At 44.3% G+C, this 12,855-nt stretch overlaps 1 protein-coding gene across 1 annotated transcript in view; it reads right to left on the bottom strand.

The window, feature by feature from the left end:
- The window catches only part of MYO1D (myosin ID), a gene marked incomplete at its 3' end in the record, with an annotated part of 104,088 nt that overhangs the window by 90,696 nt on the left and 537 nt on the right, over nucleotides 1–12,855 (bottom strand). The window lies entirely within an intron of this gene.

Here is a 12,855-nt window from a genome sequence, read left to right as displayed (position 1 = left end):
ATAAACCAGAGCCACTGATCAAGCCAGTCTCTCTGTAAGGACCTGTTAATTTGTTCCATCCTGCAATTTATTGTGGTTTAATGGTGTACATTAGTAAATGTAACCCTAGCAAATATTTTCCTTTCATTTAGTCAAGGCACTACAAAATGCCTTCAAAATTCACTAAGTTTACTGTATTTAACTTAGGTTATTTTTTTTCTGGATACAAGGACAATACAGGAAAGGCAGAAGATTAAAATGTCGTATGAGATGGAGTTTAACATTCGAAAAGATTATGACCCAATCCCACAGCTTCCACGATTCAACTACAATGTTTGTTACGCAACACATTTTGCCTGCTCCCAAGCTAGTCTGTACAATAAAACAAGTGAAATTACTCTGATCTGTCCATCTGCACAGAGTCTACTCACTAATTCGAATTAACAGCCCTCAGCAGAGCAGCTGAATTACCGGTTACGAATCAACTATGGAAAAAAACCTCTTGGGAGGAGACCAAGATCAGTTTTCTCCCTAAATTCAGTAGCAGCAAATCTGGAGTTGATCACGGCCGACGGTGTGTCACCAGAGCCCCAAAATAACATCATCACCTCAGAGAAGTCATGGAAACAGTGAAGATCTAACCCAGCTGATTCAATTGCTGCTGCTGCGCAGTGAGCAGCAGGTGCCACCTTGGCTCCTCCATGAGAGGATCAAAGACCCAGAAACCCAACAGAAAAACAGGGGAAAAAAATAATCAGGCGTTTTTTAAGAAACTGAAAACATTGATATTTTCATTGCTGCTTCTTTCCTGCCTGATGGGGGATGATACAGATAGGAAGATGAGCATCCACCATCATGCCTTCCTGGCCTTCATACTTCTGGAAGTCCAGAGCTCCTCTGCTCCTTGGGGCAGGAGCACTCAGCACCCAGAGCCCACAGCACCCATGGCTTCAGGCACTCGGGGTGACTGCCCGGCACCGGCCACCCCTCCACTGCTGCAGCAAGGGAGTGATGGTACCTAAAAGAAAGAAGGCAGGGAAGCCAAAATGTTTTGGTTAAAAACAAGACTCATTTTGACAATAAGCAGCCCCCCTTTAAGTCTCCAAAAATGTAAGCCCTTAATGGAAAACATGCTTTCTATCAAGTGATTGGAAAAATTAAGCAAAATATTCCCAATTACTTCAAAACTGTTCAACTTGCCTTCGGTTTCCCATCAAGCCCAGCTTTGTATAGTTTTATACCAGGCTTAAAAAGGTTTACGTGTATCTACTTTTCCTTGGCGTTTCCTCAAAGGGGTTTAAGTTCAGTGTAACTAATAAAGATGGAGAGAATTAGCTGCCAGAGACTGGAGATGTCTAGCTTAGGAATGTCTGCATCCCTGAAAGCCAGGATGCACTGCAGCCCAAAAAACAAGAACAAAGACAAGATTTCTATTGTTTGTTTTGCTAGAGACATAAATGGTACTTTTAATAGGGAAAAAAAAGGGAAACAAATATATTCCTTTTAAAATTGCCATGCCTGCAGGCATACACAAACATCATTAGCGTTCTCTTCACCTAAAACAGATCAGTTCACAAACCACATAAAGCAAAGTTACTTTCTTACTGCGACACAGACGAAACTCAAAAAAGGAAACACTTTATTATCAAGAAGCATTGTCCACAAAGTTATACATCTAACCCTCAGTCTTATTTTAGAAAGTCTCCCTGGTAATTTGCCTGTGCTTTTGAAAAGCAAGTAATATGTTTTGAATTATAAGAGGTTACAGGGACATTTTTGTGGTAAATTTGGACTTTCGTTTGCAAAAAAAAAAACCCCTTCAGTGCTACAGAAACCCTTTCGGAAATAACATTTTTTTGTCATTGCTAAGCACTTTTCAACAAAGTTTAATAGCTACTGTTCCAAGGAGCTGTTTACATCCAGCTTTGAAAGAATACTGGGGTACTTATGTCCCTGCAAGCCAAAGGAAAAGCAGCACAGCCTCTTTCCGATGGTTGGAGAAGCAAACAAAAGAGAGTATATTCTCTGCAGTTTGCAGGAGCAACAGTTTTTCTAAGCAAGTTCACTCAAAGGCTCCTGGTGCTCAGGGGCTGGCGTTCTGGGATCCTTCTGGAGGCCCAAGCTACACTGAGAGCTCTTTGAGTCTCCTTTCGTTCCTTCCCCTGGTCTTCACACCCAGGATGAAAAAGGAACAAAACGCCAAATCAGCTGGTATTAAAAAGTGGAAGGCACTATTTCTAGCCTCGGAAGTTTATAAACTCGATATCCAGTTGCTTTATAAACACTGCATGGGAAGAGAGGCCTTCAAACAACAGTAGCTCAGCCCTTCCTTTGAAGGTGAAACTTACTTTATCATTCATTCTCGTAAACAAAATAACCCATTTAGCCAAAGTTTAGCAATATGAATAAAAGCAAAAGTTTTACTGTAAACATCTAAAAGATGTCTAGCCACATGAAAGCTTCATTGTGCTCTTGATAACCGTGATGTAAAGGCTTTTACAACCAGGGCAGTATTTGCAGGCTGACACGCCAGATTTTACCACCCCGATATCCCATAGAGGAGCTGAGCTGAAAGAAAGCCGGGCTGTTCATACAGTGGGAAAAGAGAAAATTTTTTGGTTTAGTTTGTTTTTCTTTGCTATTCATTGTGAGACAGCCTTTGCTGCCATCCAGTAAGCTGTTAAAATATGGGTTCTCATTACTCCTTGGCTGTTTTGCTTCCTGGACAGAACCATGCAGTAAATTGCTCAAACTTTAGTTTCTGCACTGCGAGTTTGTCCTGGGCACCATAGATAAAAGCCAGTACAATGATGAAGGCACTGACCAGCCTGATGCTCGTAATAGAGGACAGATATTAAAAGGGAACCTTTTCAGAAAGTTTCAGCTGGTGCCCCCAAAGTATAATTTAGTTGAGGAGTAACAATGTACACCTGCTGTACAGCAGAAAGAGACCAAAAACCTTCTCATCAGGAGCCCCACTCCAGAAGACTTATTCAAAGGTCATCAGAAATTCCAGCGAAACACAGCTTAAGTTGCCTTGATCTAAATAAATTGCATGTGTACAGGGGAAAACACAAAAATACCAACAGAAAACAATATGCTTTGGAGATGGAATTAGACACACTACCCTGAACTAAATAGTATCTCTTGCAGCCCATTAAATACCACACATTGCAGAGTCCTGCCACAAAGCTTCATTTTTTTTTTAAATTTTTTTTTTTTTTTTCATTTCCCAGGAAGATGCAGTGAGCCTTCAGGCTTCACAAATGAAGTTACGTCAACCTTAAATGGGAACAGATCATGACATCAATCAAATTATTCTCTACCTGAACAATCTCAGGGAGCACAGAGTCAGGCCAGGCTCTGTCCAGACCCAGGAGAACACGAACTCCCCCGGGCACAGATCTAGCCTGGAACCAGGAAACTACTTGAACAGATCAACATGATAATCAGCAGTTACGGCATACCAAACCTCCTACCATGATAAAAGTTTGTGTAGGCTTCATAAATTAGACATTTAAGGAGGAGGCTTGTGCCTTTGTTGAAATTTATATGGGGTTTCTTCCATGCCAAGAGGAGTGAGTGAGGGGAAAGTACAGGAACGCTCGTCAGAAAGTTCTCAGCCAGACTCGTTAACAGATCAGCGCTGTGGGAGACACTGATAAACGTTGGAAGGAGATAAGCTGTGCTCCTGAGGTCCAAGGGGAAAGAGGCAAAGAGACAGGTGAAGGAGATAAAACAGAAAGCAAAAACAACCTCCCGTAGATACATTTTGAACAAGCAGATATGGGAAAGGGGGATTTGCCAAGGCGTAAGACAAGGAGACAGCAGAAAAACCAGTGTGAAGGTGACTCCAGGCAAGAGATTTAGCTCCGTGTGAGACTCAGACTTGGGTCTGATACGCTGGAGGGAAAATAATAACATTTGCCTTTGAATGCAAAGGCCTAAAAAGGACCAAATGAGATGGTGCAGGCACCACAAGTGAATTGCTGTCCAGAAGAGCTCACTCGCTCCAGCCCAAGGGAGCTCCAGCTGTCTGAACTCACTGGGCAAGGCTGGTAAAATCACACCGAGACCAGACACCTCCACGTTGGCAGAGCTGGAGGCACGTGAACAGACACTTCAGCAAGAGGGAAAAGTTGGGCAGAGGTGTCCATCTGTACAAAGAAGGTACAGAAGGCAAGAGGAGAGAGAGAAGTCACCAAGGACGACCAATAGGCTACTGCAATTATAAAAATATAGCCAGGCAGTCAGCAAGAGGAGAAAGGAAGGGGCAGGTGGGACAACACTCCTCAGAGCCAACAACTGACACCCCGGAGCACAGCAAGAAACATCCAAGGGTGAGAAATGATACCACAGCAGGTAAGCGATTGCCTGGGGACCACTTAACTGGTTTAATGCCATATTTTCACCCAAAAGCCAATAATACATTTTCTGGAATGAACGCTCTGGATGAGACCAGCCCAACAGTCAGAGGTGGGGTGCAGAATGGAAAGTACCATCATAGAATCATAGAATGGTTAGAGTTGGAAGGGACCTTAAAATCATCAAGTTCCAACCCCCCTGCCCTGGGCAGGGACACCTCCCACCAGCCCTGGTTGCTCCAAGCCCCATCCAGCCTGGCCTTGACCCCCTCCAGGGATGGGGCAGCCACAGCTTCTCTGGGCAACCTGGGCCAGGCTCTCACCACCCTCACTGTAAAGAAGTTCTTTCTGGTATCTAATCTAGATCTCCCCTCTTCCAATTTAAAACCATTACCCCTTGTCCTGTCACTGCACTCCCTGACAAAGAGTCCCTCCCCAGCTCTCCTGGAGCTCCCTTCAGATACTGGAAGGGGCTCGAAGGTCTCCCTGGAGCCTTCTCTTCTCCAGGCTGAACAACCCCAGCTCTCTCAGTCTGTCTCCATAGGGGAGGTGCTCCATCCCTCTGATCATCTTCATGCCCCTCCGCTGGACCCGTTCCAACAGGTCCATGTCCTTCCTGTGCTGAGGACTCCAGGGCTGGACACAGAGCTCCAGGGGGGGTGTCACGAGCGCAGAGCAGAGGGGTAGAAACACCTCCCACGACCTGCTGGCCACCAGCAGGTGGTCACCATCAAGAGTTAAAGCAAGACCAGTCTGGTTATGCCCCATCACTAGTCAGACACTTCTCCTGGTGAGCCTGAGTAGTAGAGCACTGCAAGACCATCTGTGATGATGACAAGGGCAAGTCCTTTGGCTTATCCATTTTATTTAAAAGGTCTTTACATGATACCCCCCTCCTCCTACCTCAGCTTTCCTCCTCACTGGGCTGTGGCAGGATGTTATCTGTTATCTACCCAAACCACTACCCACAAACAGGACCAGTCCCATGCCCACTTGCAGCAGCCAGGCCCCGCACGGGCCAGGGGAGAGGAACATCAGAGCTGAAACAAATCCCAGGAATGAAAAAACCCCTTATTCCTAGCAAAACATAAAAGTTATCTGATGAAGAATTTAATGGTTTAGATTTGAAGAAAAAAAGAATCTTTTCAAGAGGTAAAATTTATCTAACGCCCCTTTCTCAACCCCAAAGACAGAACGTTCTCAGATCTAAGCTGTTCCCTTCACATTGGAAAGTGCCACAATGAAAACTGTACTTTCCCTCCCAGTCCGTTTGACAGAGACAGAACCATCAGTACAGGACAGCAGCAGCGTGAGCCGAGATCTCGTCAGGTCTAACCAAAAAGCCCTGAAAGGAACAGAAATCTAGAAATTGCATGTCTGCTTCTGAGAACTGGAAATGAGCATTTCCTACAAAGGAACACACAGCTCCCTTATTTAACACATAATGGCAAATCTGCTTTCTCCTCCCCTCCCTCTGAATTTCTTCATTCCATAAAAAGATGCAGTCACGACCCAGGGACGGAGAAAGAAGAGCGTTGATGTAACAGGCAAATAGCTCTCGAGATCCACATCTCTAAAGGAATGTGAGTAAATATGACTAAAGGAGAAACATTCAGGTAGTGTAAAAGCTTGCTCAGCCCAAAAGGAACGCAAGGGGTCGGTGGAGCAGTAGGTCAGTAAAACAATCTGAAGAGGCAGACTTTTGAACAGAAGTAAATACAAAGGACTCTCGACTAAAGGACACCACGAGACTCACTGGAAATATTAACTAATATTTACTGTAAGAATTTGGCAGATCTTAAAGTCAGCCTTCAGCTAGTGAAATTCAGGAGGTGACGACGAGTTAAAACCATGCAGGTTATACAAGCATGGCACTCAAAACCAAGAACAGGATTCTACTATCAGAGATGCACTGCCCGCTCTGAGGATCTTTGGGACCCGTGTTACTTAGAGTCATAGAATCATCTGGGTTGGAAGTACACACAAAAAAAACAAAAAAAAAAAAAAAAAAAAAAAAAAAAAAAAAAAAGGAAATAAAAATCACTAAACCATATTCCTGAGGACCATGTCTACCCGTCTTTTGAACACCTCCAGGGATGGTGCCTGCCCACTTCCCTGGGCAGCCCATTCCAATGCTGGATAATCCTTTCCATGAAGAAATGTTTCCTAATATCCAATCGAAACCTCCCCTGGGGCAACTTGAGGTCTTCATCAGAATCTACAAACTAACTGTAGACAAGAGGCAAGGATGAAAGCAAAAAGACTACTGAGGAATTCCTAAATTAGCAGCTGACTTTTTGTAGCCACCCTTCGTGTAAATAGAAGAAAAAAATAATTTATTTTAAAAAGATGCAACAAGGAGTGTCTCCTGTTGAGCTAAATTCAGAATAATTCTGGTTGCAGAAGGGATTCTGTAGGGCTTTTCACACCTGACACCACGCGACATGAATGTCCCTCCCCAGCTTGGTGTTAGCTACCTACCTGTAATTAAATTTTGTTGTCTGTACTCTGACAAGTACCATAAACGCGGCTCGGTGTCAGCTGGCAAGCCAGGACCAGCAGCACAGCATCACCAGCCTAAGAATTTCAAACTGTAAGGTACCCTGAAAGACTAATCTCATTCATAAATCTGACCTCGTATATTATTCAACACCCATGTGTTAAAATTATTAAACACTACCTCACCCACACTGCTATAAAAAGACTACTGTAAAATTTCACTCTGAGAAAAGAAGGTATTCATAAGTCAGGGGAGGACAGATGGGCAAAAGAAGATTCAGTCAAACTATATAAATTCCCCACACACGGAGGGAAAACAAACTCCACGCGGGACACGGTCTCCTTCAAAGCTTCGTTCAGAGGAACGCTGTTGGGAAACACAGAGCCCACCTGTAGCAGCCATCCCTTTCCATGAGCAGAGCAGCAAGTCCCTGCAGGAACCCAAAAGCTGCCCTTCAGCCTCCCTTTTGCTACTTGTGTCATTCAGATTTGCTTTTTTAAGTGAGATCGATGGCCTTTTCCATCTACGAAGATCAAGCTGGACCCCTTCCAAGCTCGTAAGTCAAATTTCGATGGACCAAGGGGAATTTTCATTCCATTCATTCCAAATTCTGACACAAGACAGCTCTCTGCAAGCTGGGCAATTCTGAAGAAGCCAGGAAGAGCTGATGAGACTTAACTGCTGCCTGTCCGAGCCACAGTGAGGAGTGTCCTGCAGCACCCACAGCGGCAGCCACCCCTCCCCAGGAAGAAGAAAGCCAAGTCTTCCCAGCAGCTTTTTAATTCAACACCACACGAACAATTCAAATATTCATCTCTATTTAAAATGAGGAAATTAAAATAGCTTAAAGGCATGAAAAGCTTGTTTATTAAGCATGAATATTTCATTACCAAAAGCATGAATGAAACCGAGCATTCACATGGTGTTTCCTCCACCAGGATTAAAGACACTTGACTACCCAGCGTGAAGCCAAACCTCTCCCACCACAACCTCAACCAAAAATATGAATGTTTAAGATGGAGCTCAAAAGATAAGAAAGCTGGTGTAAAAACATCAGTATGATATAGACAGCACCCTTTGCTCCAACACTTTAGAATTAAGTCAGTGGAAGGGCAGAAAGGGCGCTATATAGATGAAAAACCAAACGTTATCAATGATCCACAGCCCTGCTGAGAAAGCATCGCTTCTCATGGATTTATGGGGACACTGATCCCCTGAAGAACGGGAACAAATTAAAGTCTTTGGTCAGCCCCAGAACTTGGGCATGTTTTCCCAGGCCTGTCGAGGACAGATAAAAGGAAAAAAACCCAGTTTCCAGACTTAGAGAATGCCAAATTGCCTTTTTTTTGGCAATCTAGTCAAAGTTTGGCCTTTCAGAGCTGTAAGGTGAGTGAACATCTGTGTATTTACACGAAAACCCTTTGGTATCCCCCACTGAAAAGGCTGCTAACAACTGCATTAGAGCTTCATTTCAGGTCACCCAGGCAATTGGGAAATCTATACATTTTTGGCACCATCTTCAGCTTCTTGTATCCAAAAGGAAGGTGCTGTAAAGCCAAGAGGCTGCCAGCTATTCACACCACTCATCCAAAACACACACCAGATCATTTTAAACTACAGACCCAACCCACTACATCATCCAGAAGAAAGAGAGAGGTCTGAATGATACAGCCTACACACAACTGTCTTAAGAAAATCCCTTCAAGATTTGAAGCCCAATTCCCTGTCTCAGTTTGCTACAACCTTTTTATAGGACCACAGCCCGTGCCTCACCCTGGCCTGCACAGCAAACACAGAAAATTCTCAGAGGAGAACCAGATTTTCTTTACAGATTCTTGATACCAAAAATATTATTAATCATAACAAATATTATCTTTCAAAAGTAGCTGCAATAAATACGAATTGCTTTAACTTAGGCTAGCTTTGAAAACGCTGGCGTTTGCACTATAAGAGAATTGCTTTAACTTAGGCTAGCTTTGAAAATGCTGGCGTTTGCACTATAAGAGTTGAGAAACAGTATAAAGACACTTTTGCATATTTTAACTAAATGCAGAACTGTGCTTTTATTAAGTGTTGCTTTAAGAGCTCAGGAATCACAATGTGTGCAGGGAGACAACTGCAAGGACTATATTAAACTGGAGCTCTGTGCACCACTTCCTCAGGCTCAGGTGGGCTGGGATGACCAGGAGCTCTCTGAGCAGCAAGTACAGCCTTCCACATCAGGTTTCCTGCTGGAACTAGTTAAAGAAAAAGAGGAAAACAACCCCAAATCCATTTTACAATCATTACACCTTACCATGTGTTTTCACAGTCTTCCTTTCATGCATCCTTGAATTCTTTAAGGACTGTGACAAAGATCTGTTGTGCTCCCAGGGGGGGATTTGCACAACACTTACGAAAAATGAGCAACTCGCTAGAAATCAGGAAAAGATGAGTCAAGTAGCACCTGCTCATGAATTAGATGTGAGAACAGAAAGACCTTGAGCACACAGCTCATACGGGACCACCCTGAATGCTACTCTGTGCTGTGATTTGTAATTCTCTGCTTTCCACTTACAGTGATTAAGACACATTGGGTTTATCCACAGTCGGGCCCCCACACCATCTCACCCCCAGCACGGCACGGATCACGTCTTCCTCCCCTGCAAAGTGTTCCAGACCTTGCAAGGAGAAGCTAGTCTGAAGTTATTCCTGAAGTTATCACTAAGACTGCAGAACAGATAAGTCAAGAAATCAAGCTAACGCTTTGCGTGCCGTAAATACCATTTTTAAAGCTCTTTTTTATTTGTTTATCAAGATCAATGCAAGTTTATCAAGATAAATGAATGGTCTTTGCATTATCCTGCAAGAAATTATGTATTAAACAATACCTCATACCTGTGAAATATAACCTTCTTGCCCTCCTCCTTACAAGGAAGCAAATAAAAAATGATAACTTTCATTTGAACTTGTCATTAGGGCGTGATGAAAACTGAGGTGATGCACGGGGCTGTGTTTCTCTTACACAAAGGTTCACACCTCGGGTTTCCTCTGTGCCACAATTTCTGCAAAAGGGCAGCAACTCCTGTGAGAGCCCTGCTCCCTTCCACCAGCACCCTCCCACTCCACCTGCTGTGGGACACTCACACTCACCTTAAATCAAAACCACCCACTGCAATGGAAATGTTTTAACAACTCCAGAGCAGGACGTTCACTCTCCCTCAGATTACAGTCGGAGAGCAGCTAAATACTAGCCCTTGATTGCCAGCGAGGGGACCCGAGAGCTGTTTGACATTAAAAAGTTTCCCTGTTTTAAGGAGTCTTTCAATTAATCTTACATCCTGCGATAGGAATTGAAATGCCAACTACTCCTGCAGTAATCAACCTGCCCGCAAAGGTTAACGGGGAGCTGATTAAAGGGAACACCAGACTATCTGCTCAAGTGCAAATGGCTCAAATAATAACTCATACTTACAACCACTTCAGGAACCACTATCTGTTAAAGCTTGGGAGGTTTGCTCCAAAACAAAGCTAACTACTGAGCCCACGCCAACTGTTCCAATAGTCCTGCTTTTCTTTTTTTTTTTTTTAATTATTCTGGTGACTAAGAATCACAACCAGGCACTGGTAGCCCACTCAGAACGAAGGAATTCAAGGACCGGATGACTTTTATTTACAATTAATGCGTAACATGCTGCGACTGCTTGAGTGTCCACATGAGATGGCCAGTTTATTAAGCAGTTGTAAGACATAGCCATGAAAAAACACGATGATATCTTTGCTGAATCACTACACGGACCTAGAAACAACAGGGCATGGGAAATGAGGTAATAAATTCACATTGCCTTCATCCATCCACCCAGGCAGGTACTCACCTCGAAAGGCAAATCAGCCCCACTAATCCAGCCCGTGTCAACACCACTAAATTCAAATATTACAGTAATGAAAAGTGCAACTTCACCACTTCTCTTTTTCCCACTAGAGACATCCTTGGGGAAATATCCTTGCATGCACCGAAACTGGTATGATTTCAATTCCACCCACATCTGGGCTCACTTGGGAACTAAATCCAGCACAACCCGTCTTGGGTCAGCCAGTGACCCCGAACAGAAATAGCTCTGGCAGAAAGCTGGATTTATGGAATAGGGTGGAGCCCGTCCAAGTGTAAACCCAACCAACCCGTCACTTGAAGTTAATGATGGAGAAGCAACAATTTCTCCATTCTGCTCAGCCCCTGACAGCACAAAGGCAGCTCCTGCCATCCACGCAAGGTGACAAAACACACCGTGACACAATCAACCCTTTAACAGGTCGCGGCCTCGGGTGTAATTTGGGTCTGACATCATTTAAAATGTATCAGCATTGGGAGTTAATTAGCGTCTCTGAAGCAGTAAAAATAAGAGAAGCAAGTGGTGCTTGAGACTTGTGGCAACCCCAGGAGCCAGGCTGGGTCAGCAGGCCAGGGCCACCGCCCTCCCGGCAACATCCATCAGGGCTCAGCAGAGTTTAGCACTTTTCCTGAAAAGCCACACTTTTGGTACCTTCAGGTTCCCTTTCCCAAACGTCCCAGCACAGACAAACCTAAAGTCAGGGGATGACAGCACCAAGGTTAGAAAAGTGAACTGTATTAGAACTGCAAATTAAAAGTTAAATTAAAAACTGCAGCCAAAGTAACACACATGTTACTCGTGCAAAAGAAACCGGTGTCTGAATCGGTGTCACAGGGAAAGGCCTGGTTTGGGTTCCAGTGACCCAGGCACTGGAGTTAAAGGGACACTGAAGATGTGTTAGATACAGCAGGGATGTCTGACAGCATGCTTAGACAGGACCAGCATGCAAAATTATCTATATGCACCATTGCAAGCACCTCTCAATTAATTAATTTGATTCCTAAAGACAACCAACAAGCTACATTCATTTTTAAGTTATCTGACAATCCGTTTCCAATACCTCATTTAGATACCTGGTACACATCAACCAAAGGAAAAAACCAACCCCAAGAACCAACTGTTACATGCAAGTTTCCTGTTAATTACAATGACTCTGTTTGTAAACCCTTTGTAATACAATTAGAGCGTCATGGTGCACACAAATGAGAAGCAAATTTAAGCTTTGAGGGGCACAGCAAAATTTATTTAAATCTGACATTTCCTCATGTTCAAAGCTCAACATGGTTTTTCTTTGTATTTATGTACAAATGCCCTCCTCACCCAAATAGAAATCCAAAATAGAAAAGAAAAAATAGTATCAAATATGCTGGCTGTTATTATTATCTCTCACACCGCCGGGATCTGAGCCCCAGCCCTGCAGCAGACGGGGATCCCTGTGTGGAGCAAAGATTCCCCTCACTCAGAGGCTGATGCAGACCTCAGTATCCACAGATTTAATCTCGAGGAGACAACGTAATTGCCTGAAAGAGCTTCTTTTTCTCCTTTCTCAATATGAGGAAGCTTAGCCCACCTCTCTTCCTACGGCTACTGCCAGAGCTGCTCTCAGGTGCATCCAACAACTGCTCAGACCTGAGGAGTTACTGGTTTCAACCATCTCCAGGACAGGAGTGTCAGGAGAGAAACGGCTGGTAAAGGGGGAGTGAATGGGTGAGAAACAGCCAATAAATCCCATTTTTATCCCTTTGGTAGTGATCAAATCCTTGCACAAGCAAGAGTTTATCAGGAAGAGCTCCCATGAATCTTTTATGAGGGGCCACCAAAGGCAGACTGAGGGTCTGTCCTCGCAGCCCCCGGTGCCCAGCGCCGCTCCACAGAGAAACAGGGCTCAAAAGGCAGATCCTGCCCGAAACCCAGCACCTCTGCGAGGGAAATAAAACCATAAAGATGACAAAACGTTAACGCAGCGACCGGCCAAGGGCTGTAAACGCTCCTACGGGGCTGCAGCGACCTTGGACTTGGTAACTTTTATTGCTCTTTTCTTCTTTTTCTTCCTTCCCACCACCCAACGTTGCGGGGCGAGGGACCTGCCAGAGGTGGGGGGGGGGGGGGGGGGGGGGGGGGGGGGGAAGGTGGGGTGCAGCGA

This window comes from Calidris pugnax, unplaced genomic scaffold (assembly GCF_001431845.1).
Source record: "Calidris pugnax isolate Ruff unplaced genomic scaffold, ASM143184v1 scaffold191, whole genome shotgun sequence".
NCBI lineage: Eukaryota > Metazoa > Chordata > Aves > Charadriiformes > Scolopacidae > Calidris > Calidris pugnax.
The sequence above is the reverse complement of the archived record's forward strand: the minus strand, read 5'-3'. Positions and strand labels throughout refer to the sequence as shown.